Below are 26,092 nucleotides of genomic sequence, written 5' to 3'. Positions count from 1 at the left end.
CTTTACCTTTACCTATATCAAACAAGGGCTGGTGTCGTGCTTCTGCTTTGCAGATGGATGCCGTGTACAAAGTCATTCTCTCAGTCGAGACCATGTCCACATTTCCTCTTCTTTTATCCTACAGCTTCCAAAGAAAATGGTGGCAACAGGAGAGAAACAAAGATCATGCTTTCCCATCCAAAGGGTTGTAGCCAACTAAGTTCTACCCATTGAAATTCATGGGCCTAAATCATGTCCATTATCTTTCCTGGGTCTGCTCTGAGTAAGGCTAACACTGGATGTATTTCAAAATTCTCAGATAGGATTGCTTCAGTTTACACCAATTGGGGATCGTCTGCTATATGTTCTGTGAAGTAGTTACCTGCTGAGTTATGTGTGGCAAAGGAAGGCGAGGATGAATAATACGTAAGAATAACCACAGCACAGGTGCAAGTATAGTAATAATACAAGCAATAATGCATGATATCCAACATGCTCAGAATCGACGCACTGAAATCAGTAAATTTGTGGGGAGAAAGTCCATTGCTTTCAGTGAGTATACTCTAGGTTTTAGCTGGATTTCACCCTGTAATATATAAATCTATACACCTATTTGGGTTTTTTGCCCAAACAAAGGTTGCTATGTCCAGACGTGTCTCATTTTTTGGAGGTTTTAGAGCAGCATTTTCTACTAAAACCAAAAAATGATGTCTCTGGCCCTACTCTCACATGTGCACAGGGGGGGAAGAAAGGTTGTGTGGCAAAAAATAGATAGCAACATACAAGGGAGGTGCATTTTGATTCCTCAGCACTGTTAATCAGCAACCTCTATACACATTTACTTGGGAGCATACCCGCTTGAAATTCATTACTTCTGAGTAAATACACATAAGACACTTAATAACAGTGCTCTGCAAATTAATAAAGTGGAATATTAATGATCATAAGAGGCATTTATAGACTGAACTCTTTTTAAAGTGCTTTTAAGCATTCCTTTTTAACTTAGCCGCACTAGGCTCTGTTCTCAGTTTTCTGCGCTCTAACGCTCACCTTGCTTGGGAAGCAGGGAAGAAACAATTACCTATTAATGGGAAGAGGAGCAAATTAATGTACATTAAAGTGTGAGGAGCTCACATAAATGCAATTTAACCACAGTAGGTTTAAAACTTTAAGTAATGGGAACTCTTCAGAATTCCGATGGTATGTTTACACACTTGAATTCTCCTAGTGATTATTAATAGTTCAGCATCTCTCCCTTTTTACCTGCATGAATACAGAATGTCAAAGCTAATTTACTCTTCATCTTAAACATTAGCCAAGAATTGCAAACAGAGGTGCCTTAAAGCCCCAGGATCATGCTGCATTCCAGCAGTGTAACTGTACCAAATGGCGTTTCTTCTCAGTGCAAAATTTTCAAATTCGGTCATGAAATACATGATCTGATGATGACATACCAAAAAGAAGTTTGTGTCTCTTTAATGATGGGGAGACTGTGGCCCCTAGATATTGTTGGGCTCCCACTCCCACCATTCCCAGCCAGCATAGGCAACGCTCAGGGGATGATGGGGGTTGTAGTTAAGCAACATCTGGAGAGTCACAGGTTCCCCATCTCTGCTCAATGGTTTGGCCTCTGATTGCTGGAAGAATATCAAGGAGAAGTCTACTGAGAAGTTTTCTTTTATTCTATTACGTTTTTATTATGGAGCACCATAAAAGCTGGCATTCAGTGATCTGACTAGAGTAGAACAATGCCGGACTTTCCCTGAGAGTTTTTGTAAACCTGATAGGCATCTCAATTCTTGCACTCTCAGATACACCTGGGGTTCTGCAGTTCAGTTTGCTAATCCATAAACTGAAGACACACATATCAGTGCAATTGTGGGGGGCAGGGTAGTGATGTCTATGCACTGCATGGAATTTGGGAGAAAAACAGGCAGGATATGGGTAAGAGGGAGGGAAATCCTGGTTGGCCTCCAGTGGTGAACCTTGGTGTCTCACATTTCAGTGGTACCCATGTCTGCCACTCATCTTCCTTTGGACGTCATATCTGTGGCACCTGCTTTGGCACCCCAGAAGCTCTATGCCCAGTGTGACTGAACCAGCTGTGCTCCCTAGATCCACCTTTGTGGCCACCCAGAAAGAAGGAAGAGGGCAGAATTTAATCTTGGAAGCAAGTCCAGCTACAGACAGATACAGACAATTCAAAGGTGGAGCTGCCTAGAAACTGTCTTCTGAAACTGGATACTTATTGTGGAACAAGGTTACATCCCTGAAGCTAAGGCAACAGAAACTGTACCCTCTTTGGTTATAGAAGTGTGGGCTAAACCATTTGGCTCAAACCTGCACACCCCCACACCCAAAAAAAGCACCTTTCATTTGCTCATGCTTCAGCGGTTATATGGCTATACTGTATGGGTGGGTAAATGGGCAGCGTGGTGTTAAGAAACTTTCGCATGCATAAGGTTGTCTGTGTCCCATTTGCATATGGAGAGATCATTTTACATTTGGATACAGCAGAGAACTGTTGCTGTCCAGAGAGATGTTTAGTCAGTACCTACACTGAAGGGGAATATGCAATGCAACCAAAAAGAGAGAGTGAGACCACGCAAGGCTGGTATGAAAACTGCGAAGGGACAAAAGTCTGTGCAGAATGGCTGAAGTCCTGCTAAAGATGCTGCATGGATAAAGCTTGCATCACCTAAAATGAAAACTGATCTTCTCAGTCAACCAAATTCTGTGCCAGACCAAACATTCCATGATCTGTTCATAGATACTAAATGAACATAGTGCTAGATCATGGGTGGCAAACCAGCATGAGTTTGACCAAACTGTGGGAGGCAGTGGAAGACAGGAGTGCCTGGCGTGCTCTGGTCCATGGGGTCACAAAGAGTCGGACACGACTAAACGACTAAACAACAACAAACCACAAGTTGCAGAAGAAGAGAGAATTTGTGGCATCCCCTATGCAGGACCCAAAAGGTCTAATAGAACCACACTGTAGTCTTCTGAATAGAGCAGAAGCAAAACATTGAGAGAAAATCTGCATGTACTATAGTGCACACTTTGTTATATTTGAGATTTGACTAGTGGCACTCTTGACAAAAGGTTGGACTTTACTAGACTAATCCTCTCTTTCATGCACACTAACATGTGTGGAGCATAAATTGAGCATAGCTCACTTAGTGCTAGAATAATGGTGACTCTACTTCATTGGAGGGCTTTGGCAGTCGCATTGTGGTGGGTTGCTTCCAAGCCAAAGGCCGTAATCTTTCCATGCTGGGGACTGTTGAAACAAAAATCTGAGGCCAATTTTTGTACCTTTGAAGTGACTTAGCATATGGACATTTGTGCAATTAACACATCTTTTAACAATATGGGCCATAACTTCTCCAATAGCATCGTATCTCATTTTAGAATAAGAATTCATTAATAAACAAAAAATAATCTCCTGCGATAGCTTTTTTTTTTTAATATGGCAAAAAAAAAATTAAATCCTGAATTAAGTTTCTCATATGCATAGTTCACAGATGACTAAGTGTAAAGTTTAATTGTTGTTTGTTTGTTTGTCAGCTAAATGACAAATGCAACTAAAACATGTTACATTTTCCCAGGCTCCTTAATTAAGAACATATTTTTCTTTTCACTTACAGCACTGAACAAATTAATAATTAGCTACAAAAGAGCTATAAGGGGCCAGATTTCATCTGGTGTAAGCCTGCTATTAGATCTGTGCAACAAAGCCCAAGCATTTGCTTTAAGACACATTCTGCAGAACACACAATAAACCTTCCTAAGCCTGTTTTCCCTCCATTATGCCTCAATCCACAGCTCCCACCTTCTCTAATGAGGCTCCTGCATATGAAAACTTTACACCATTGCAAACTAGGTATCCTTTAAGATACCACAGAACTCTTTGGCCCACTTCTCACAGTTGGCAGCCCTATAAGTCAGCTGGCACTGAGTACAGGTGCTGTTTGTATGAATTGGGGCCTCTGGGTATGAACTGTATACCTGACCATGCTGATTTGCACAATTGTGACGGGTGAAATACAAATGGCTCCACGTGGTCCCAGCTGAGCTATGAGTTCACCAGCAATCCTTGCAGACATTTCAGTGGGATCAGAGGTGCAGTGTGTGCTTGAACGCACCTTTGTCTCTAAAGTGGTGCATCCTTATGGTCCAACGGATTGACAAGTTGCGTTTCAAGCTGGAAAGTATTTGGAATGCTTTTCTCGAAAGAATACGCTGTCTCTAAAACCCAGTTCTGCTTCCCTACAAATGGAAGACAGCAACACTGTGGTGGGAATAAACAAGATAAATACATACATAATTAACTCAGTGACAGCACATCACTTTTGGCAGGGCAAGCTGGAACAGGGTGGAAATAATGGCATCATGCTTCCTATCCCACACACAAAAAAGGGAAACATCTTTTCAGAATAGGTTTGGCAGCGCCGGTGTGGTCCCAGTCCAAAAGAGAATCCCCTGGTGCTACAATCAGGGCCAACCCATGCATGAGGTGAGGTAAAGCAACCGCCTCGGGGTGAGAAAACCCCATGTGCACCCTGCTGCCTCTGCCACCAGCAGTGCTAGTTTCCAGTGAGACCTCGTGAGATTCCGATGAGATTTTGCTGGAATCCACCGCATCTTTGCAACCCAGGTAAGGGCGGCTGCGGCGGCTGCGGCAGCTGTGGCGGCAGGGCGGTGTAGCATGTTCCCATTTCACCATCAGGAGATCTTCATTCGCCCCTTCTGTGAAATCAAAATGGGTGGTTTCGTGCCATACGTGCTGCAGCGCTTCAGGTGAGGATGACCATGAGACTTGGGAAGGGATATGCAGGAGTGAAATGGTTAAAAATACCTTTTTTAATTCCCCATTCCAGTCGAAATGCTACGATTTGCCTAAAACTTTTAAAACAGAAAGTCTACTGTAAATATCTCCAGCTCCACAGACCTGAATAGAATTGCAGCCCCCGCTACCTCTCTTACAGTATATGAAGTTGGATCCAAGCCTGCTTTATCGGGGTGGAAATCTCACAAGAACAGGTTGTGTGCTAAGATGTTTAGTTCTCCAACTTCTAGTCCCTGTTGGAAGTCTAACAAGAACAGACTTTCCTCACAGGGCTCTGCCATTTCCAATCGAGGTTCTTCTGTTGCCAGTCCCAGCTGGAAACTGGTTAGAGGATTGGAGGAGTTTCTGAAGTTTTGCTTCAGATTCAATTTTAAGGAGAAATTGTGGATGATGGAGAATGGGATGTTAGACTTTCTGCTAAGTTTCTCTCTCCCCTGCTTCCTAAGTCTTAAGCAGCTTAGAGCTGCTTCGTAATCTGTTTAAATCAAACATCTCCCAACCTCACTACTGAGGTCCAGGCTTTTCTCTATTGAAATGCCATCTTCAATTTAGGAAGGAATCTGTATAGCAAGGTAGAGTGGGGGCAGGAGGAAAATAGAGACACCAGAGCCGTCTTTCCCATTGGGCTTAGTGGTGCATTGCGCCAGGGCGCTGGCCTCTCAGGGGCGCCCTAGCAAGTGGGGGAGCTGTGCGGCTTTGCCGGCGGCCTCCCCTTTCCCTCTTACACACCTGCCAGCTGCGCCCCGTCAACCATATGGCTGGCGGGCGTGCAGCTTCCTTCCCAAGCCCCCGTGGGAGGAGAGCGATCCCCGCAGAGGCTTGGAAAAAGGTCAACAACTCTGGGAAATGGCGGGGGGGCAGAGCGCCAGAGGGATTGTTGCACCATGGTGCCAGATATGTTTAAGATGGCCGTAAGAGACACATTAAATGGAACATTAATAAATGTTATGAGACTATTCTTGCCGATCACCAACAAGGAAACACTCTTATGGGGATGGAGGTTTTATAAAAGTGGATCTAGGAGGCCCTAGATTATAAAAGGGAATTCATTATAGAAAGGAATAAATAGAGGAAGGGGTGTTAATGTCAACAGTAGGAAAGAACCAGTGGGAGACGGAACAAGTACACAGAAGAGACTGTGTCTTGTGAATCTGTGGAGTCCATTTCCAACACCTTCTGTACAACCTTGCTGCTCTATATTTTAAGTTGTAGCCAGAAAATTTGGGAATCCACGTAGATGTTATCACATCAAGGAATACAACCATGCTGTCTCTTGCAGGCTCAGTTTACATTGTTGGGCAGTGGAATCTCATGATTTTCTTTTCTTTTTAGAGTATCAAATCCCCAGCTTTCACAACTGGAAAATATTGGAAATTGTTTGAACTTATCTGACTTTTAAAAAATGGGTTGGGATTACAGTAATCAAAAGATGAGATTTATTCACCAAGCAAACCAGCACCAATGTTCCCCACTCCCCTACTATATTTTATATATTTCTCCACTGTTCTAACCTATCATTCCCTGTTACTTATATAGACACAAAAATGTTGGTAGAAAGCTATCGCTGGGGAAGAAATTGACTAAGGCGTACGCTTTCAGTGCTGCAAAACATATGTACTGTCTTCATAATTAGTGTTGCTGCAGTTATTTAGTACTCATACTGTGATACTCTCCCAAATGTTTAAGTTATAGGTTTGATTTGTGTCCAGTACTTCAGCCATTAAGGTGGTGGTTTTTGCACTCCAATTATCACTTGCTGTGTTCTGCTTATTTATTTCTCTTACCATTAATATCCCAGGGCAGGTTATAGCAATTTTAAAATACAATATTAAAAATGAGTAGTTATGCGTACCAATCCCCTACAAAAAACAAACAAAAAAACCCTTGCTGGTCCCTGCAAAGAAAACACTGGGGGAGGGAGACTTCGCTGGTTACCCCCATACATCATGCGTTCAACTCACCACCTTCTCCATCCACCCTGAACTGGCTGTCACCTGTGAAAACTCACACTGCCATAGACAGTAATTTTTGCCTACGGCTATTTCTGAAGCCCTTTTTTAAAAGTTAAGTTACTGAAGCAAATGTATGTGAAGATTCCTAAAGCAAACACATTTGGTATGAATTTCCTAAAGAATTGCTACATCCCAGAGAATGTGAGTCATGCCGAAGTTCCATGGGACAAGTTCAGGGGGACCACAACTTTTGACTGACACTGATAGGCATTATTTGTGGTTGCCACTGGCCCAGTTCCTTCTGCAAGTCAGCTGGCATAGGGATTCAAGGACTGAGTCAGTTTGTGTACCACACCAGGATTTGGAAATGCTCAGTAGCGACAAGATATATTCTTAGTGCTCTTGAGAGTTTCCGAGGCTGGGTGTGAAGTTAGGCTCATGCCTTCCACAAGTTCTTTAATGTGTGTGTCAGAAACCTCAAGAGAGGCATGGAGTTCCTCTTCCATCCAGCATAAAGTGTGCTACCTCTTCCCCTCCTAAATCTCTGCATATACAGAGACCTTGGGGGAAGAGAAGATCTCTCACTTTCTGAGAGATATCCTGGTGTCCTGGTCACCAGAAAGAGCTCTGTGGCAGCCACCTGGTAACTGCTTTTGTAGATCCTGGTACTAATTAGCTGGGGCTAGTGTGTGTAGACCCTAAACCCCCCTATTAGCGATTAAGGACTGAATACCAGTGGCATAGCATGGGTTGCCAGCACCCGGGGCTGCACGGATGGGGGGTTGGGTGGGAGGGAAATGAAGGGAGGGTGCATTCAACTGCCTAACGGCTTCCATGGCACCAAGGAGATCACAGTCGCAGAGAGAAAAAGAGTTGTTCTGTTGTCTAGATAGGTTACTTCCTGGTTCTCATGGAGAAACTATTTTCAACAGAGCCCGGCGGCAGAAGAGCAGTGCTGTATTGAGGCAGCACTGGGTGTTGAAATGTTGTGCCCCTTAACAATGTTGTGTCTGGGGGTAATTGCCCCTGTGCACCACTGCAGAACAGAGGCAGTGATTTTTCATGGGCTGGTTCCACTAAAAGAGAACTATTCCTGCTTTTAAAATAATATTTTTTTTAAAAAATCATTTCCGTTCAATTAGATTGTAATAGGGACAGGGCTGTCTTATAGTACTTAGAAAGTGTTAGGTGCTATATAATTGATTAAGGATGATAATAATAATAATATAAGTTCCACTCATTTCAATGCAGCTTTAAGCACATGGCTAACGATATCAGGAACAAGGACCAATGTGCTTATCCTGAAGACGGACGGCTCTTAGATACTCTAGCCTTTTTCTCCTCTTTCCCCACGGTATTTCAGTCTACCTTGCCACTCACCTTCCGTACCAATTTCACACAGAGTGAAAAGTGCTCTGAGAATCCCCTGCTTTAGAATCTCAAATAAATTCCTCTTCATTCATTCATTGCCTCTTCAGAAAGAGAATGTGCAGTGAGTAAAATTTTATACAATTAGTGCTCTCAGAGTGCTTTAAATGCAAACCTGTAAGAGGAAAGTAAAAACAAATCAAAGTTAATTGTGACTGGCTGGAACAAAATGCTTAAATCAATATGATGGCGGCTCATCTGCTTGTCATTTAGCCATTACCTGGGAGACGGATACCTCCTACTGTGGCTGATTTTTGATACACATTTGCTCTGCCTCGATTCTGCAGATACTGGTTAAGCCAAAAGCTATCCCATGCTCCCTGCTTCATTATATTGTTTGTTCTTAATGTGCCTGCTGATTCTTTATGCATCCTTTTCTTTTTCTTACTGGCAGGACACATCCAGAGAAGTGGGGGGGACGGGACACATGGGCATTCAGAAAGTTAAAACACAGGAGGGGCGGTGAAGGAGAGAAATCTAAAAGTAACATATTGTATGCACTACAATGGGCAGGAAAATATTCATGATGTGTATTTTTAAAGCCCTAAACGACCGTGGGACAAGATGCCTGAAGGACTGTTTGCTACTACACAAACCGACCTGATTGGTAAGATCTTCTGGAACGGGCAACACATCCATTTCTGAGTTGTGTTTGGTAGCAGCAAGAGACTCCCTCCTACCCCAGATTGTGGAAATCTCTCCTTAGAGATGTTTGGTCACCTCACCTTCCCACATGCCACTCAGCCGGTAAGAGCATGAGACTCTTAATTTCAGAGTCGTGAGTTCGAGCCCCACGCTGGGCAAAAGATTCCGCATTGCAAGGGGTTGGACTAGATGACCCTCGTGGTCCCTCCCAACTCTACAATTCTATCACCCCACCCCGTTTTGGCATCCTGCCAATTTCTGGATTGTGCGGCCAGCATGAGGACAAGGGCCTGCCCCAGGTTGCGTTAGGAGGGCACCCACCCTGGATTGGGCACTGGGGGTCATATTTAGGTGCATATCCTGTTGTAAACAACACGCTACAGCACTTGGGTGATATTTGAACGTGGGTTCAAATGGGCTTCTTCCCGTCCCTGTTCCAGCAGACTCTATCTATGTCTTTGACTACAGATCTTCTCTCTGGGGCTGGGAAACCTGCCTTCGTGGAGATGGCTTTGGGGAAGCCACAGTAGTCTTCTGTGATCAAGTGTCTTCGTTTGAGCAGATGGCCTGTGGTGGATTTCCTACGGGGAGGAGCAAATTGGGCCTGGAGGATTTGCAGCTGGGGCTGATTGTTCTCTTCTCCCCCCACCCCACCCCCCACTCCTTTAAACTGTAAGGGGGCATTCTCCACAGCAAATTCTTTCTCCGCTGCCCCCCAACAACAACAGCAACAACCCTATGGCTCTTCACATTGCAAGGTGTCGTTCTGCTTTGCCAAGTAAAGGATCTGAAGAGGGATAGTGCTTGGAGGACACATGCCATATATGTAATGTCTCTCTCTCCCCGCTCTCACCCACCCCACCCCCTGTTTGCTTGTTTCCCTTTAGCCTAACTCTCCATCCTGACATGCTATTTACTTTTGCTGCAGTCCCAGTGCACCATTGAAGCAGTATCCAATCCATGCACAGGGAGGGGTAGATCACTGCAAACAAAACAATGTCCCTGCATGTACCAAGGACCCCGTTCTGCATTTATTTTGTCCCTCAGCATGTGTGAGTGCAGCATCCACCCCCCCCCCTTTGAAAAACTGGGTCATGAGGGCCCCTGAAAGAAACCCTTCAAAATCAGATGGAGAAGGGAGGAGTCAATTTCCGGCATCTCAGGGGAAAGACTTTGGTCAGAAACCCCAATCAGTTCCTGTGGACGAAACTGACTTAAACTGAAACAGCATGAGGCAGCTTCTGAGATTCAGGTTATTTCTTTCCAAAATCTTTAAAAAAATAAATAAAAGGAATTTTAAAAAATAGACATTGGCTGCTAGGTTTCAATGCAAAGCAAGACAAACAGGAGGACCCCACCAAAAACTCTCCACCTCAGCCTCTCTCAAGGACAGGCAGCATGTGTCGCAGTTGGTAAATACGGGTACAGTGGGAGCGGGTGGCACTGTGGTCTAAACCATTGAGCCTCTTGGGCTTGCTGATCAGAAGGTTGGCAGTTCCAATTCATGCAACAAGGAAAGCTCCCGTTGCTCTGTCCCAGTTCCTGCCAACCTAGCAGTTCAAAAGCACACCAGTGGGAGTAGATAAATAGGTACCACTGTGGCATGAAGGTAAACAGTGTTTCCATGTACTCTGGCACTCGTCACAGTGTCCCGTTGCGCCAGAAGCAGTTTAGTCATGCTGGCCACATGACTCAGAAAGCTGTCTGCAGAGAAACACCAGCTCCCTTGGCCTGAAGTGAGATGAGCGCCACAACCCCATAGCTGCCTTTGACTGGACTTAACTGTCCAGGGGTCCATAACTGTCCAGGGGTCCTTAACTGTCCAGGGGTCCTTTACCTTTACAGCAGACATGTCCTGTTGAAGTGAGCACAACACCACTTGGGGAATAGCAGACTCTCAAGCAGAGCAGCAAAGGGGGCCTGGCCTCCATCACTGGCTTGGCTGCAGACCAGGAGTTTCTGGATGTAAGGAAAGGCTTGTAGACCAACTGGGAACGCATGTTGAAAACAGAGCACAACTTAAGTCACCTGGGCTTAGATGGCCATAGCATCAATAATGGCATTGTGGTGGCATCATACAAAAGGCAGGAGAAGGGCAGAGAGGATCAGATGGAAGAGATAGCAGCTCCAGCCAGGATCTCAACCTGCCTGGTTGATAATCTTGCTCTTTTCCACTTCCCTCCCTTCAAATGCTGACATTGCTGTTGTTATTATTTTTGCCGTTGCTGTTATACGATGAAGGCCATTCAGGCCCAGTTACCCAGTTATAATGCTAGTAAATGGGGGGGGGGGGGTTAAGGTGCAGCAAACCCCTTTAAACAACATTTTAAAAGGCACCAGAATAAGGGAGGGAGTTACCTTGTACGAGGTTCTCTGTAGTGATGGTTCCACTCTTTCACTCCCTGACTGCAAATCAGCATTTTTAGTGGACAATAGGCTCAGCAGTGGCCTTATGATTGCCTCTTTTCAAATGGAAATGGCTATCCTAACTCCTCTGCCAGGGTTTTTTTTTTTCCTCCCCCCTTTACCAGAGCACAAATTGCAGTTTACAAGGCACTGAGTGGGGGAGAGGAGGGGGGGAATCTTAGCTGAATATCTTTTTTTTATTATTCGACAAACTGACATGTAAATTACCCTTTAAGTGCTCCACTCTAGGGCTCTGATCATCTCCTAATTGTCACAGTCAATTGTAGCCAACAGTCTCTTCATTCCCAAGCGCTTTGACAACAAGCATAAGGATCAAAGCAGCAACAGCTCCCTTCAATATCTTTCTGTTTAGGATGCTACAGAAAGCCTGAAAAAGGAAAAGGTGTAAGGGCATTACTGTAGAGGAAACCGAGAGCAGAAAGTATTATAATAGACATTTTCTCCTTCTCTAATATGATAGATCCTTATGCGCGATGCTACCACCGATTTGGCATAAATACATAAACAGCCAAGGGAGTGAATGAAGTGCGCTTTTCATATTGCGCTAAAATACTGCCATTCAAAAAGAAATAGAATATCGGCGTTTTATTATAAATTGATCCGGGAGAGTCTCTCTGTCCCTACCAAGTCTATTGGGGGGGGGGGCATTTTAAAAAGTAAAATTCTTCCCCTGAGGTTAAAATTAGGGACCTAATGCAGACATTATGTAAGACACATTTCACTCCTCTGTGTTTAATAGGATGAAACTGAGGGGATTACAGTCACTGCATCATTAACAGAAGGTAGAATTGTAGAGTCGGAAGGGACTATGAAGACCATCTAGCCCGAACCTCTGAAATAATATATGATGATGGCTATAACAACCACAGAGACCCATCTTTAGACTGGGAGGATGGAGATAAATCAGTCTGAGGCTTGCTTGTCATCCTCACCTGCAGCAATTGTGCCTCTCTAGAGGCAAAACTGTGGCAGGGCAGAGGCAAAGCTGAACCAGAGCTCAACCTTCCATTTTGCTGGGAAAAAATTAAGGCCCAGATATGACCTGAGCTTGCCTTCGGACAGGGCTGGAGGACCTGTGTCCCAACTCTCAATCTCAAGATCACGGGGTCGAGCCCCACATTGGGCAAAAGATTCCTACATTGCAGGAAGTTGGACTTAGATGATTCTCAGAGTCCCTTCCAACTCTATGATTCTAAGAGAGCTCCATGTTGTCCCTCTTACTCCCATCAGACAGCATGCCAATGATCAGGGATGACAGAGGTCCTAGTCCAGTAACACTTGAGGGGCCACTGATTCACCAACCCTGTCTGCTCTGCGGCTTGGAGTCCCCAAGTGCAGCTTACCACATTTAAATTATTATTTAATATTTTATTGTTATTTATTAGATTCATATACTGCCCTTCATCCGAGGAACACAGGGCAGTTTACAGTAATACATTTTAGCAGGGGTTTCAGTGCAAACTTTTTTGCGATGTGGGAGCACCTCTTGCTTCAGCAAAGGAACAATCAAGAGCTCACTTTGAGGTCCCTTTGAAGCTACATCCATATCTGTCCTACACCTAATCCATTGGTAGGCAAACTAAGGCCCAATCGCCTTCTAAATCCGGCCCGCGGACAGTCCCGGAAATCAGTGTGTCCTAGAATGTGTCCTTTTATTTAAAATGCATCTCTGGGTTATCTGTGGGGCATAGGAATTCATTCATTTTTCTTTTCAAAATATAGTCTGGCCTCCCACAAGGTCTGAGGGACAGTGGACCGGCCCCCTGCTGAAAAAGTTTGCTGACCCCTGAGTCCTAATCTCACATATGAAACAAGGGATAAGACAGACAGGTAAGTGCGGTTTGCCAGGAATAGCCTGGCAGACTAAACTGGGACCCCTGAGGGGCCAGATTTGAGCCATAAACTGGAGGTTTCCTAGTCCTGTCTTAAAGAGATCTGCACCAGTCCTTCATCTTCAAGGGCACCTCCGACTTGTGCTTCACTGTTCACCTATTAGGACATATGTCACAATGCTGTTATGAGAAAAGCTAACATGTCTATATATCTGCCAGTTTAATTTATGCTTCCCACCAGCCATTTATTGGGATCTGCCAGGTGACACATACATTTCCACTTTTGCAGTCACAGCAGCAAGACCCCAATAAGCTGCCCTATTTGGCTGTGCTCAGCTTGGAAGGTTCAAAATTGTGCACTACTGGTTGAACACAATTATTTTAAGTGCTTTTCTATTTTTTTTTAAAAAAAAAATATGAAACTGTTAATTTCTAGACGAGATTGTGAGGATAAATCATTCAAGAAGGTTTCTAAAACAAACAAAAAAATTCTAGCAAAGTTACTGTAGGTGCGGATGTTTTTTCTTTATAAGTTTCTAGCCCTATGGAAAACGGGTATCTCCTAACTATCCTTCTTTAAAGCCATTAATTATGCTTTTCAAATCCTTAATGATTTTGAATAAGGATCGTTAGGGAATATCCATTTTCCAGAGGCTTAGGAATATCCATTACCCACACTCGAAGTAACTTTGCTTTAATTTCCTATTTGTTCCGAAAGGAATGTTTCAAACTCAGTTTCTTTATAAGGCCAGGCCTCTACAACCTATTTATTTAGAATAGTGGATGTCTTGATTTTGTGTGTGGGGGGGGTGCAGTTTCACCAAATATCAGGAGCAGCCAAAAGAGTGGAATGTGAACTTGGCATCCTAGCCATGACCAAAGCAAATTTAGGGCAACAGAACCAGTCTCCCCACACTGGGTGCTGAGCTGAGGGGGGGGGGTGCCACATGGCACCATAACTATGATCTAGAACGCATGCAGAATGGAAGGCAAAAGGTGGGGGTGCTGAATTTTGGCCTCATTCAGGGCACCACTGAAATTTGAAAGACCAAAGTGCACCTATGCAGTGACATCACTGTTGCCTACCAGGACAAGAGGAGGGGCTGAGCAGGGCAACAGCGAGGTTGGGGCAGTTCAGGCACACTGGCAGTGCCAATCTGGTGTCCATAAACTGCTCTGATCTCTCCACCAGCTATCCTGCACTCTCACCATTCAGATATGTGGTAGTGACACCGCTGCTGGGAGATCAAGTCTGCAGTGGTGCTCCTCTCGATCAGCCCTTCCTGCCTTATGTACATAAGATTATGTGTAAGTAACCACATCCAAATCCCTACTCTGCTCATGTGCAAAACAAACCGTGAACAGTTCTCATGGTTTTTCAAAGAGGCAAAACAAGTCAGTTCTTTGCTGCAATCCTTCATGTATTAAGATAATAAGAAAACTGTAGCTTCTAGATCACTTGTTTCTAGACCTTGAAATTAAAGTATAACGTTTTTGCAATTTATTTAACCAACGGACTTCATACATGCAGACTGCAATAACAAATAGACCACAATCCAGCAAATTTAAGCACATTTTACTCTGACTAAAAAGTTCCATGCTAGGCTTGAAGGGGGCCTGAACTTCAGCTGGATCATGGTCAGAGGTAACTTAAAAATAAATTTTAAAATAACTCAGGAGGAAACATGTCTCTAAGATGCAAAGTTAGCATGGCTTTATGAATCAAAAAATGAACTTGATATTATTGTTATTTTAAAAAATGTCATTCAAGCACCCACACTCCTCACTGGCAAACAAAGAGAAGGTTCACACATGTATGAATATCACTTAATTTTGTTACACTTGATGACTGGCAGCTGAATGTGTGAACATATATTCCACAACTGAAAAATGCTGGGTTTCAGGAGATGTGAGGCATTATGAATATTTCCCCTGTATTGTAGCTTTCATGTCTCATTCACATAGGTGAGCTATTACTTGAGGTTGCAGTCCTCAACCTACACCCCCTCCTAAGTTTCCCTCAACTGAAAAAAATGCTAATGCACAATCCACCATCAGGAAGTTCTCCTGCATATGCCCCACTGAAGTCAATGGGACCTCTACAGGAACATTACTGTTTGCATCAATTCCCTCAAGAACCAATCTAATCCAAATGTTTTGCACTCTTAGAGTCAGTAATCTAAGAAGGTGTTCTTAAATTCAGCAGCATTCCTAGTGGCAGTGAAATTGTGCCTTTTTAAAACTGGTGAAATCAAATCAAAGGAACAATTAGTTTAAGAGGAAATAGAGCTGCCCTTTCTCACAGTCTGAGTTGTCTTCCTGGCCTACAGAAACTCTGGATTTTTCTGCAGCTAGTTTTTAGAGCATGCATAATTGCTTATGGTCAACATCCAGTCGCCACCAGATCACACATTAAACAGATAACCACTATTATTATAAGAGCAGCTTCCTCGACCTCATATTTTGGTCTGGCTCAGCGTTCCCGAACTCTACCAGTTTGGTTTCGAGCCTTGTGCCAACCTAGCATCTGTACATGTCATTTTCGACTAGTGGAAGCACAGTCGAAAGCCAGCATAGAGCCCGTGTTTATGCACACAAGAAGAATGTCAAGAAATATGATCATAGCTATCCTGCAATGTTTGCTTTAGACAGTGTTCTATGCTTTTTAAAAAGAAAATCAAAACAAAAACCTCAAGGTACAGCGTGTGTTGTTTGGCAAGAAATCCGAATGGACAACACTGTTTGGGTGAGTGTGCATTTGGAAACAGAAATTCTCCTTTCAAACACAGCTTGCTGAGGATTTTTAAGCAAAATTTCTAGAATCTTAAGTTTTCCAAGGAACTGGAAATGTTTCTGTCAGTTAACACTAGCAAAAGGAAAAAAGAAAAGAAAAACCATCAAAAGTAATGGGAGGGTGACAGATGAGGAGTGCCAAGCCGTTGCTCAACCACATTCCCTTACTCCAATCCATCAAGGCATTGCTTCAGTCAGAGCAGAAGCAGGTCTGCTTCTCTAAACATGAACCTGCCCCCTTTTACACAGGCACAAGACCCTAGGGAGGAGTCAAGGAACTTTTACCCACACACCAGCTGTGTTCTTCGGGGCAGAATGGAGAAGGAAACCAATGGTTCTCATGGCCTCCTCCTCTTTCCTCCAAATTCATTCCTGGGATGGTGTTGTTGTTGTTTTGGGGGAAGGGGTATTGGAAACATATTGCCCTTCCTCCACTCCCCTGAAGCTGTCATCAAAAGAGAGGAGCCCCTTCTCAGTCCCTGTACAGTGGTACCTCGGGTTAAGAACTTAATTCGGTCTGGAGGTCTGTTCTTAACCTGAAGCACCACTTTAGCTAATGGGGCCTCCTGCTGCCGCTGCACCACCGCTGCATGATTTCTGTTCTCATCCTGAAGCAAAGTTCTTAACCCGAGGTAATATTTCTGGGTTAGCAGAGTCTGTAACCTGAAGCGTATGTAACCTGAAGCGTATGTAACCCAAGGTACCACTGTATTAATTGGTTGCTGCCCAATGTCAAGGGTAGTAGGAAGGTTTTGCCCCCACAGCAATAATCCCCTACTGAAGCACTTAACCCTGCCCCCACAAAGAAAAATAAGATTAAATGAAAACCAGTCTAGCATGGGGAAACACATGCATGTGAAGACACCACTGGGGCCAGAGACTTCAGTCAAAAATGAGAGGGGTGCAAATCTACCCTTTGTGACTCTGGTTTCTGAGGTGAGGAGCAGCTTTTGCCTACCCCACACACCAAAGCTTTCCAAATTTTTTTATGTTGTTGCCACACTTTTTAGACTTGCATCATTTCTTGACACAGTAATTCAGTTTAACCAGAGGTTAAACTAACCCCTTTCCAGCCCCGGGAGAAGCAAAAAGATCATTTGCGTGACACACCTACATACTGCAGCTGGCTCGCTAACATGTCGAGGCAATTTGAAAAGCTCTGCCCTACACTGTCATTTTACTTGAGTCCATTTTCTTAACTGTATTCCGTTTACCCTTAATTCTACTGCTTTCATGGATACCCAGAAATGCTCATAGCTAGAGTTTAACCCCTCTGTTGCTACTTATTGCATCACGTTATTCCTCTGTTTCCCTCCTGCCCAATTAAGAGCTAGATTGCTAGAGGCAATCATTCTAGCAATGGACCACTTTTGGAGCATTTTGTTTTTTAGGCCTGAAGCTGTCAAGAATCACTATAAAGGAGTGCACTGGTTCTGAATCAGTATATCCTGTGTTTTAGCTGAACCTTAATGTATATGATACTGGGGCTCACATAGTCATGGGGGGTATGGAATTATTAGGGTGCTCCCTGTTCAACTACAGCCCTGAATTTTGAGCCACATGTCATCTAGAATGCCATGATTGCCATAGAAATCTGAGCATGGAAAATTTATCTCCTTCATTGCAGAACTCTCTCAGTGAACTGCAACAGGCTTCTTAGGGGTGAAGCCTTTGCACCACAGCTTCTGTCTTCCAGAGAACCCCAACAGTTCTTAATTCTACACCAAGGGGATTTTATATTCCTTTTAGAAGCAAAGGATGTATACAATTGTGTCCTGCTTACCTCATAGAGCCCCAGAGTAAGCATCTTCTTATATTGCCATTAAAGGGATAAGATTTTGGCTACTAAATAGTTCTGCCACAAACCTTTTGCCTACTTTAATCCCAGCACTGCCGTTTAACTTTTGTCAGGCAGGCTGCCGTGTAGGAAACATATTGGCACCCAGATGCTAAGCATTTCGACTCGCTTATCAGGCAGCAACACCGGAGCAATGTCAGGTTTTATGGCAGCATGTGAAGAGTAGCTCTTTTTCTGCTAGTCTCCAGGTCTGGCCTTGCAACAGACTACTCTTGAGCAACCTGGTTTCCAGCCAGCCAACCTGGATTTACAAGATGAAATCCTCTAGCTAGTGCTTCACTTTGTTCCCCACCCCCCACCCCCCTGGGGTGCGGAAGGGAGGTAAAAGTTGTTCCAGTGGATAATGTTGTGGGTTGATAGGTATGATTAGACTTTCCTCAAACAGCATTTGATAAGAGCCTAAATGGCAGGTATGGATAACAAGAGCCTAATGAACTGATAACCATCTTCCTATCTTAGTAGGTACATTGCAGCCAGTCAGGTTAGGGGCCTCCTTTCTAATCTATGCAAAAGACAGAGATTAGAATATCAAGGTAAGATACCAAGAGCTGCTGAGGGCATCACAATTACAGACTCCCAGCATCTGTAGTTTAATGCCCATTATAAATATGTGAGATCCAAATCTATGTCAAAATGCAAGCATCAGCATTGGGAATAAGCACCAGTCCATGGCTGAGGCTCAGACCTGGTCAAACAAAGGGCCTTTTCCTCCATTGCTGAGGGTAGGAAGATCAAAACAGGAAGGGACAGAGATTGAAATCAGGGACAAAAGTAAGCCATCGAAAGGCATTTATCAAGGACAACGCAGATGGAAGCCAATAAAGAAGACTAAGAGGCCCAGACAAGACAGAAGTGCTTGGCTGACACAATATGAAAGGAATTTTAAATTGGCCCTAAACAATTGGCATTTCCTTCTTTGAAAGAATTTAGTTCCTGCTGCCAAGGCTCGCTACACAGGATGCAGGCCACATGGAAAAATCTTTACCTGTGCAAGTTTTCCACAAGGGACTGGTCATGTTTAAAAAGCAGACTACGTAAACTAGCGCATATGATCATGTTATCCTCTCTGCAGCACACCTGCTTGGACTTTTGAGATCTTGGAGAGACAGAATGGGTAACACTACATAGAGAGATACACCATTATAATTGCACAAAACACATGATGTTCTTATTCACACCAGGCACAGCTTTTAGTGGGCCAACTGAATGGCATCTCTCTTCCCTGGCAGACTTTTGCGCTGCTCCAGACATATGTCTGCTGTTCCCATACCAAGAACAGCCTCAGGGTTACTTGTATCCTTCTTGTTTTAGGAATGAAAGTGACTGGGCCAGAAGCTTCTTCTGAAGAAGCTTGGAGCCTCCACTTGAGATGTTCCACCAGCAAGAAGGGCCTCAATCTGCAAACAAATGCGAAGGTCTCTATTTACAAGTGGGCCTACTTCAGAGCCAACCTGTCAGTAAAGAAAGGAAGTGGAGAAAGTAGTCTTTTGTGTAAACGTCTCAAGGGTCTTTCCAAAGGAAACGAGTCCCTCTTCGAAGAGATGCATGCCCCAGTGGCAAAACCCAGAACTGGAACCGCCCAGCGCAGGACTATGCATGTCTGTTCAGAAATAAGTCAGTCCTACCATGTCCAATGGAGCATAAGTGTGCAAATGACTGCAGCCTTAATAATGGTCTGTGGATGTTCTAAATAGATAGGAGGACAGGAAACATGACTGAGCACAGTTCATCTTACCAGTATTTTGAAAGATCATATATGGGGAAAATGCATAAGCTCTTTTTTATTTACAGACGTTGTGCTTTCTCCTCACCCCCGCATTTGTCTTCAAATTATTATGTGGGAAACACAGCCGGAGGAAGCACAATCTACTTGCACACCCTATTGTGCACTTCTGTAGAACATCCAGTGCAACCCAGCGACTCCACCTGGGATGTGCTGTAAACCACCACAACAGCCTCTTCTTGGAATAGAAAAATAGCTAGTATGGTGGCACCCAAAGGAGTACATTCCTCAGCTTTTTAATTATGTAAGAGACTGTTGTTGAGTCCACTGTGTTATACATTAAAGGCTGCAAGATATCCAGGAGAGAATCCTAATTGTTTTTATCCGTAGATGCTGAGAACATGCAGTATTCTGCACACAAAGCTTTTTCAGGCTTCTTCATCTGCATCAATAGCAGGAGCCCCCATTGAATCGAATGGCAAATTCATGGTCTGCAGAGATGTCCACAACCAGACTGTTTGTGGCAAAATAATCCCACTCAATGTGCAGCCACATCTCTTCTTGCTGTCGTATCGTTATGACATTAAACTCAACCCTGTGTGGACACCTCCTATCCCCACCCCCACTCTTTCCCCTTTGAGGGTTCTCCCCATTTTTACTTTAAATCACGTTAAATATTATGCTTTGTTGGGTTTAATTTATAGTGGCAGTGCAGGGGCCAGCGGTAGATGGCCAGCTCCTGCAGGCGACTTGAGCCACAGCTCCAACCTCTCACCCATGCTGGTGGCAAGAAACAATTGAGCGAGGAGGAGGGAAGAGAGGCCAGGTTGGGATGGTGAGGGGGCTAAGTGGCGAAGGGGGCCGCACCATGCCCTACCAGCAGCGGCTGAGGAGGAACACCAGTGAGTGTGAAGAAAGGAGGGGGTGAGGGAGGGTAAGGAGGCTGCTCTTTCCCCCTTCTCCCCATCAGTTGCACCAACAGTAACGCAGCTGCCATTTTGAGCCGGCTGCCTCCCTCTCATGCCGGATAGTGTCAAGGAAGGGAGGGGCTGCTCCTGGAGGTGGGGAGAATATTACAGCAGTGGTGAGGACACTGAGTCCAGTGAGCTGGAGGGAGGAGGGCAGGTGACACCAACCAATGAACCAGACCCACCCTCTGCCCGGCCAATGCAAACTTTGTCTCTCTCCACCAAATCCACCCTCTGCCCATGCAGTTTTGACGAGGAACTCAAATATGGATGGGAAAGTGTCCCATTTGTAGAACAAATGGGACAGGAGACACTTTAGTCCCAAAAAGGGATGATCCCGTTTTTCTAGGGAGGTGTGGCAACCCTAGTTGACAGTTAAATGTTAGGGACAGACAGTTGGAGATCAACAGAGTGAAGTGGGTAGGCAGTTGGGAGTTGGTTGGAGAGAGATATGGAAGTACATTGGCTGGGGTGAAGTATTGCAGAGATTGGCTTGAGGGTAAAACCATTTAGAGGCTAGCATTAGAAGCGGTGGCTCTGGAGTCTGTGGAAACTGCCAACTAGCGTCTTAAGACACCCCCCACACCACACCCCAGATAGGTATCAGATTTCCCTTTTGTATATGAAGTCCCCTTAATAAAACTGTCTCAGATCCAAACACATTACTAGGTGGCTTAAAAGCATTCTGAGAGAGAACTGGTGGCAGCTCAAAGACTGAAGAAACGCAGACACAGGTACTTGTGGTGTAGGCAAGTGAGAATGAGGGACCAAGAATCCCTGACACAGTGGTGACAGAGGTAGCAGCTCTCCACCAGAGGTAATAGTCATTCATTCCCCAATTAGATATTTGAATTGCAGAGACTTGGGAGTTTGGAAGCTCAGGTTTACGAAATGATTACATTCCACTAACAAGGCCAGGCTTTGTCAACCTGGTTGCCCTTTAGCTGTTTTGGACTGCAATTCCCAACAGCCATGACCAGCACTGGAGAAGGTTGCACTAGGAGCTCCTAAGAGACAAAAACTGGAGCACTGATTTTCTACCTACGAGGACTAGGAACTAGGGAAAGTTGGAGGCAGAGAGCATGCATCATACTAATGACTTAGAATGCAGCACACAAAAAGCAGACATGTAAAAATAAACTACAAATCCAGCAAGGAATATTGATTTGCACCTTCACATGCATTAAGGCGCTCCCTGAGAAAAACTACTAAGAATGTAAGGAGGTCGTGACACGTGTTTATGTAGGAAGACAAGGTCAGAGGATATACTAACAATGCAAAGAGGTGTGTTGTAATAAATATGAAAAGGGCAGGTTTGTTGGGCCCAAATGTCCTGTTCCCATCCAAGAATTCCTTTCTCCTCATTAGCCTTTCACCTTTGGACAGCCAGGGCATTAAAATTCTGGCTGAAGCATTAAGGAAACCAGTTTGGTGTCCTTAGCACAGATTTATCCATATCACAAAACAGTCATATAATTTGGCTCGAGAGTTAAATGCCTGCTCAGGAAAGAGGCCCTTGAAAAAGGGAGAGGGTTGTTGCTAGTCAAATCTGCTAAAAGTTCATTCAGCATATTATCCATGCTTTGCTTTCTTCAAGAAGTCATATTTGTTTATTCAGCAAAACTAGAGGCAACAGCTCCTTTACGCTGTATCTCGTATTTGTATGGAATGGGGGGGGGAGGAAACATTATAATCATGTGGTGACTTCCTTGCCAGGGACGCGGACTTAGAAAAAATATTGGGGGGGCCCGGGAAAGCTCATGAATAATAAATAAGCTCATGAATATGCAAATAAAGTGGCTCCGGCCCTAAATAGGGCAAGCCACGCCCCCCCAGCCAGCCGATTGGCTGGCTGGGAGGTGTGGCCAGTCGGGATTCCCCTGTTCTCGCGGGATTTCCGGCCGGGGCTCTCCGATTAGGGCGCGCGGCTGGCTGGCTGGCGAAGGAGCAGTGGGGAGGAGGCGGGGGACGGCGGCGGCGCTCTGCTGGAAGGGCGCCCGCCCGAGATTATTGGGGGGGCTGAGCCCCCCCAAAAAAATTTTTGAGGGGGCTCGAGCCCCCTCAAGCCCCATGGAGTCGGCGCCTATGTTCCTTGCTAGAAGACCCCCATTCTTCTAACAAAGAGAGAGCTGCAGTTTACAGAGTTCTCTAGAAATTGTGGTGTTGTGAGGGGACTTAGAGTCTCTTAACAATTCTGAGCACCCTGAACAAACCATACTTCCCAGGATTCTTTGCGGAAAGCCATGGCTGTTTAAAGTGTCTCAGATGTTCAGTGCAGATGTCCAAGGCCACAGGACTCTTAGACAGATTCACATGGCTGCCCCTCTGGATGTCCTTAACAGTTATTACTTTTAAAGCTTTAAACAGCTTAGGACCAGTCTACCCAGAGCATCACCTTCTCCAATGTGAATCTTCCTACCCACTTCATCAGCCCCCCCCCCCCCCGCATGCCTTGCCCCCATCTGATGTACAGTTGGGAGCGAAGTACCTGAAAACCCTAAGTACACCATATGACAGAGCTTTTAGTAGGGATGTTAGTCTCCTTTATTTTTAAAAGTGGAAATGCTTCTAGTCCTGGACAGTTTACACATGTAGGCTTCAAAATGAATGCTGAAAGTATTTCTCAGTGCTGGGAAATCAAACATCAGGCAGTAGCCTCCAGAGTGCTTCAGTGCGGTACTGTACTAGGAAGCCTGTGCAGATGGTTCTGTAACAGTAGTTCATCCAGCACAGAAATTCAAGTCTAGAGTATGGCTTATGTTACTCTTCCCATCACCGCTGTTGTTCACTCCTTTTGCACAGCTTTTTTTTTTAATGGGATATTTTCCAATGCAACTAGGAAAAGAAGCTGCAGAAAACCAAGACAGACAACTTTCTCAAGGAATTACAATTTGCAAAGGAAAACACAATTCAGACAATATGGTCCAGATGAGGTGAGTGTGTTCAAGACCCACTTCAGCCATTGTGAAAGTTGTATTTTCTCAGTGACAACTTCCCTATCTGAGGAATAGGAATAATAGTGAACCACCTCAAATCAAGAGAACTAAATGTTTATTATTATATTATATGTTTATTATATGTATTTTTAATCCCATTTCTTTTTTCCTAGGATGTCTCCCTGCCACATCTTAATCCATCTTAAAAATGGAAGATCGGAGGTGAAAGATAGTGACTTCAAACACTGTGATTTAGCTGCAATGAACAACCTAAGGCTTCCGCACTCCATGTTTCCCACATGCTTACAAACTGGACTGCACTGACTGAATTGATGAATTAATCAGATATTGGTATGGCAGCACAGTAGCCAATTACAACCTCCTTACTTTAGTGCAATTAACCTCACCTTTACCCATAATGCATCCATCTTTTGAATATGCTTGCAGTATCATGAAATAATAATTAAAGAAAATAGTATGCATTGTACTTATTCAGCATTCAAACTTGGGAGACTGGTGCCAGCTTAGTCCCAAGATCATATTCTTCAGTGATATTAGGATGTTCTGAGGCTATGCAAGCCCAGACAGGAATTCGTCATCTATTTACACTTCCCTGGTAATGGCATAATCCTAATCAGCTAGTGAGGTGAATTCATTTGCATCCCAACAAAAAGCGGAAGTTGCACAACATGACCTCTTCCTAGTCACCTAAGTGACCAGTCACTTAGAGGGCTGAATGTAGCTGAGAGGCCTAAGCAGGTTTACTTGGAATAAACAGCAAATAGTTTGACAGTTTAGATCTTCCATCTGTTAAAAAAGAGAATATGTTCCTTTTCCCCTCCCCTCTTGTTTTGTTTTCGAAGAGTCCTACGTTTCAAGGCAATATTCTAAATAACCTTTTGAAATACCTGTTGTTGTTGAAAAAGAAATCTATGAACGGTATAATCTTTACTTGTATTTGGCACTTCTCGAAACAAACGAAAAGCAGCCTCTGCAATTTATGCACCACAGCCCGGTGTGTGTTTACTCAAAAGTGCATCCTGAGTTCAGTAGCGTTTGCTTCCAGTAAATGGGCATAGGATTGCAATTCAGTTTGTTTTTATTGGTTGCTGGAGTATCTTGTTAAATTCTGTACACCAGGGGTGGGGGGAATCTTTTTCAGCCTGAGGCCCACGTGCTAAAGTGGGCAGGGCAAAGAATTTAATGCTTACCCTCATACAGCGGGCTGGTTTCACACTCACACACCCCTCTCTATCCTTCATGCAGATGAACAAGAGGCATCTTCAGAGGTCAAAGCCACATTCCAGCCAAGTAAAAACACTCAAAGAACCAAGAAGGGCCAGTGGGTGGTGTAGTCTGGGGAATGTTCCAAAAGTCAGATTGAGACAACTAGAGGGCCACATTTGGCTCCCAGACCAGAGGTTTCCCCATCCTTTTTATACAAACTAAACAGGACCAACTTCACAATAGGAACTTCATTCTGAGCAAACATGTATAGGTTGATGCTGTCAGTCATTTAGAGCAGGGTTTCCCAAACTTGGGTCTTCCACTGTTGTTGGACTACAAAACCTATCACCATCCCTAGCTAGCAGGAGTAGTAGTCAGGGATGACGGGAATTGTAGTCCAAAAAACAGCAGGAGACCCAAGTTTGGGAAACACTGATTTAGAGCAACCAACCATCTCCAAGACAAGCAGCTTTCCTGATGATGACATTGTACATTTAGACATTTGGAAATGCCACATCACTCCAGCTTCTGATACCCTTGGAACAGTTCTGGCCACAATCTGTGGATCTGGAAAGGAGCTTGTTTTCACACATACTGGCTGAGTGAGGAAAAGTCACTATGAGGAGTTGCCATTTGATTTACATTTCCAAGCAGGGGTAGGGAACATTTTCCACCACAAGGGATGTTTCATGAGCCACCTTCTGGGGGCTATATATCAAGTGATGGTTGTGGCTGGAAACAAAAAGATGTGGCTTTCACCTTTGTACAGTGGGCTGCATTTCTAGCCATTCCATACCTCTGCATCCACACAAGTAAGGGTTATTATCACAGTTCAAGGACAAATTCCAGCCAGGCAAAAACCACACAAGGAGGACATGGAGAAAGGCCGGGGGTGGATGTGGCTTACAGAGTATCTCAAGGTCTGGAGGGCCACGTATGGCTCCCAGGCCTGTGGTCCTCTGCCCTGACTTCAAAACCAGAAAACAATCTTTTTCAGGGACAGACTTGCCTGGACTGATTTATACTAGTTACAAATGGATGACTGGTCAAGGGGTGGGGAGGGACTCAGACCAGGAAAGATTAACAAATGTTTGTATACCAATGTAAGTTAGAATAGTGGCACTGTAGCTCACAATATAATGTGCCAAAGCCAAGACAGGGTGTTAGGTTTTGATGAACTTTCCTTTTAATTAAAAGTATTTAAATTAAGGCACTTTGCCTCCGCCTCTGAAGACGGTTCGGAAACTTCAGCTGGTGCAGAATTCGGTGCCCAAGTTTTTCACCAGGGCAAGACAGTTTGAGTATATTACACCAGTCCTGGCCTGACTGCACTAGCTGCAAATTAGTTTCCTGGCCCGATTCAGAGTGCTAGTCTTCACCTGTAAGGCCTTAAACAGCTCAGGATCAACTTTCTCCATATGAACCTACCTGATATCATCTTCCGAGACCCTTCTTCATGTTCCTCCTACATG

General features: G+C 44.4%; 1 long non-coding RNA gene across 2 annotated transcripts; it reads left to right on the top strand.

The window, feature by feature from the left end:
• Positions 1 to 3,542: 3,542 nt before the first annotated feature.
• On the top strand, positions 3,543 to 24,556 carry LOC308572227. Of its 2 annotated transcripts, none has more exons than XR_014001646.1 (3): positions 3,543 to 4,639; positions 23,297 to 23,390; positions 23,567 to 24,556. It is a non-coding gene; the product is annotated as an uncharacterized lncRNA (long non-coding RNA). The 2 variants fall into 2 exon arrangements; XR_014001647.1 differs by lacking the exon at positions 3,543 to 4,639 and adding an exon at positions 20,650 to 21,274.
• Positions 24,557 to 26,092: the final 1,536 nt, after the last annotated feature.

Source organism: Podarcis bocagei (genome assembly GCF_964188305.1).
Source record: "Podarcis bocagei genome assembly, chromosome: 1".
NCBI lineage: Eukaryota > Metazoa > Chordata > Lepidosauria > Squamata > Lacertidae > Podarcis > Podarcis bocagei.
The sequence above is the reverse complement of the archived record's forward strand: the minus strand, read 5'-3'. Positions and strand labels throughout refer to the sequence as shown.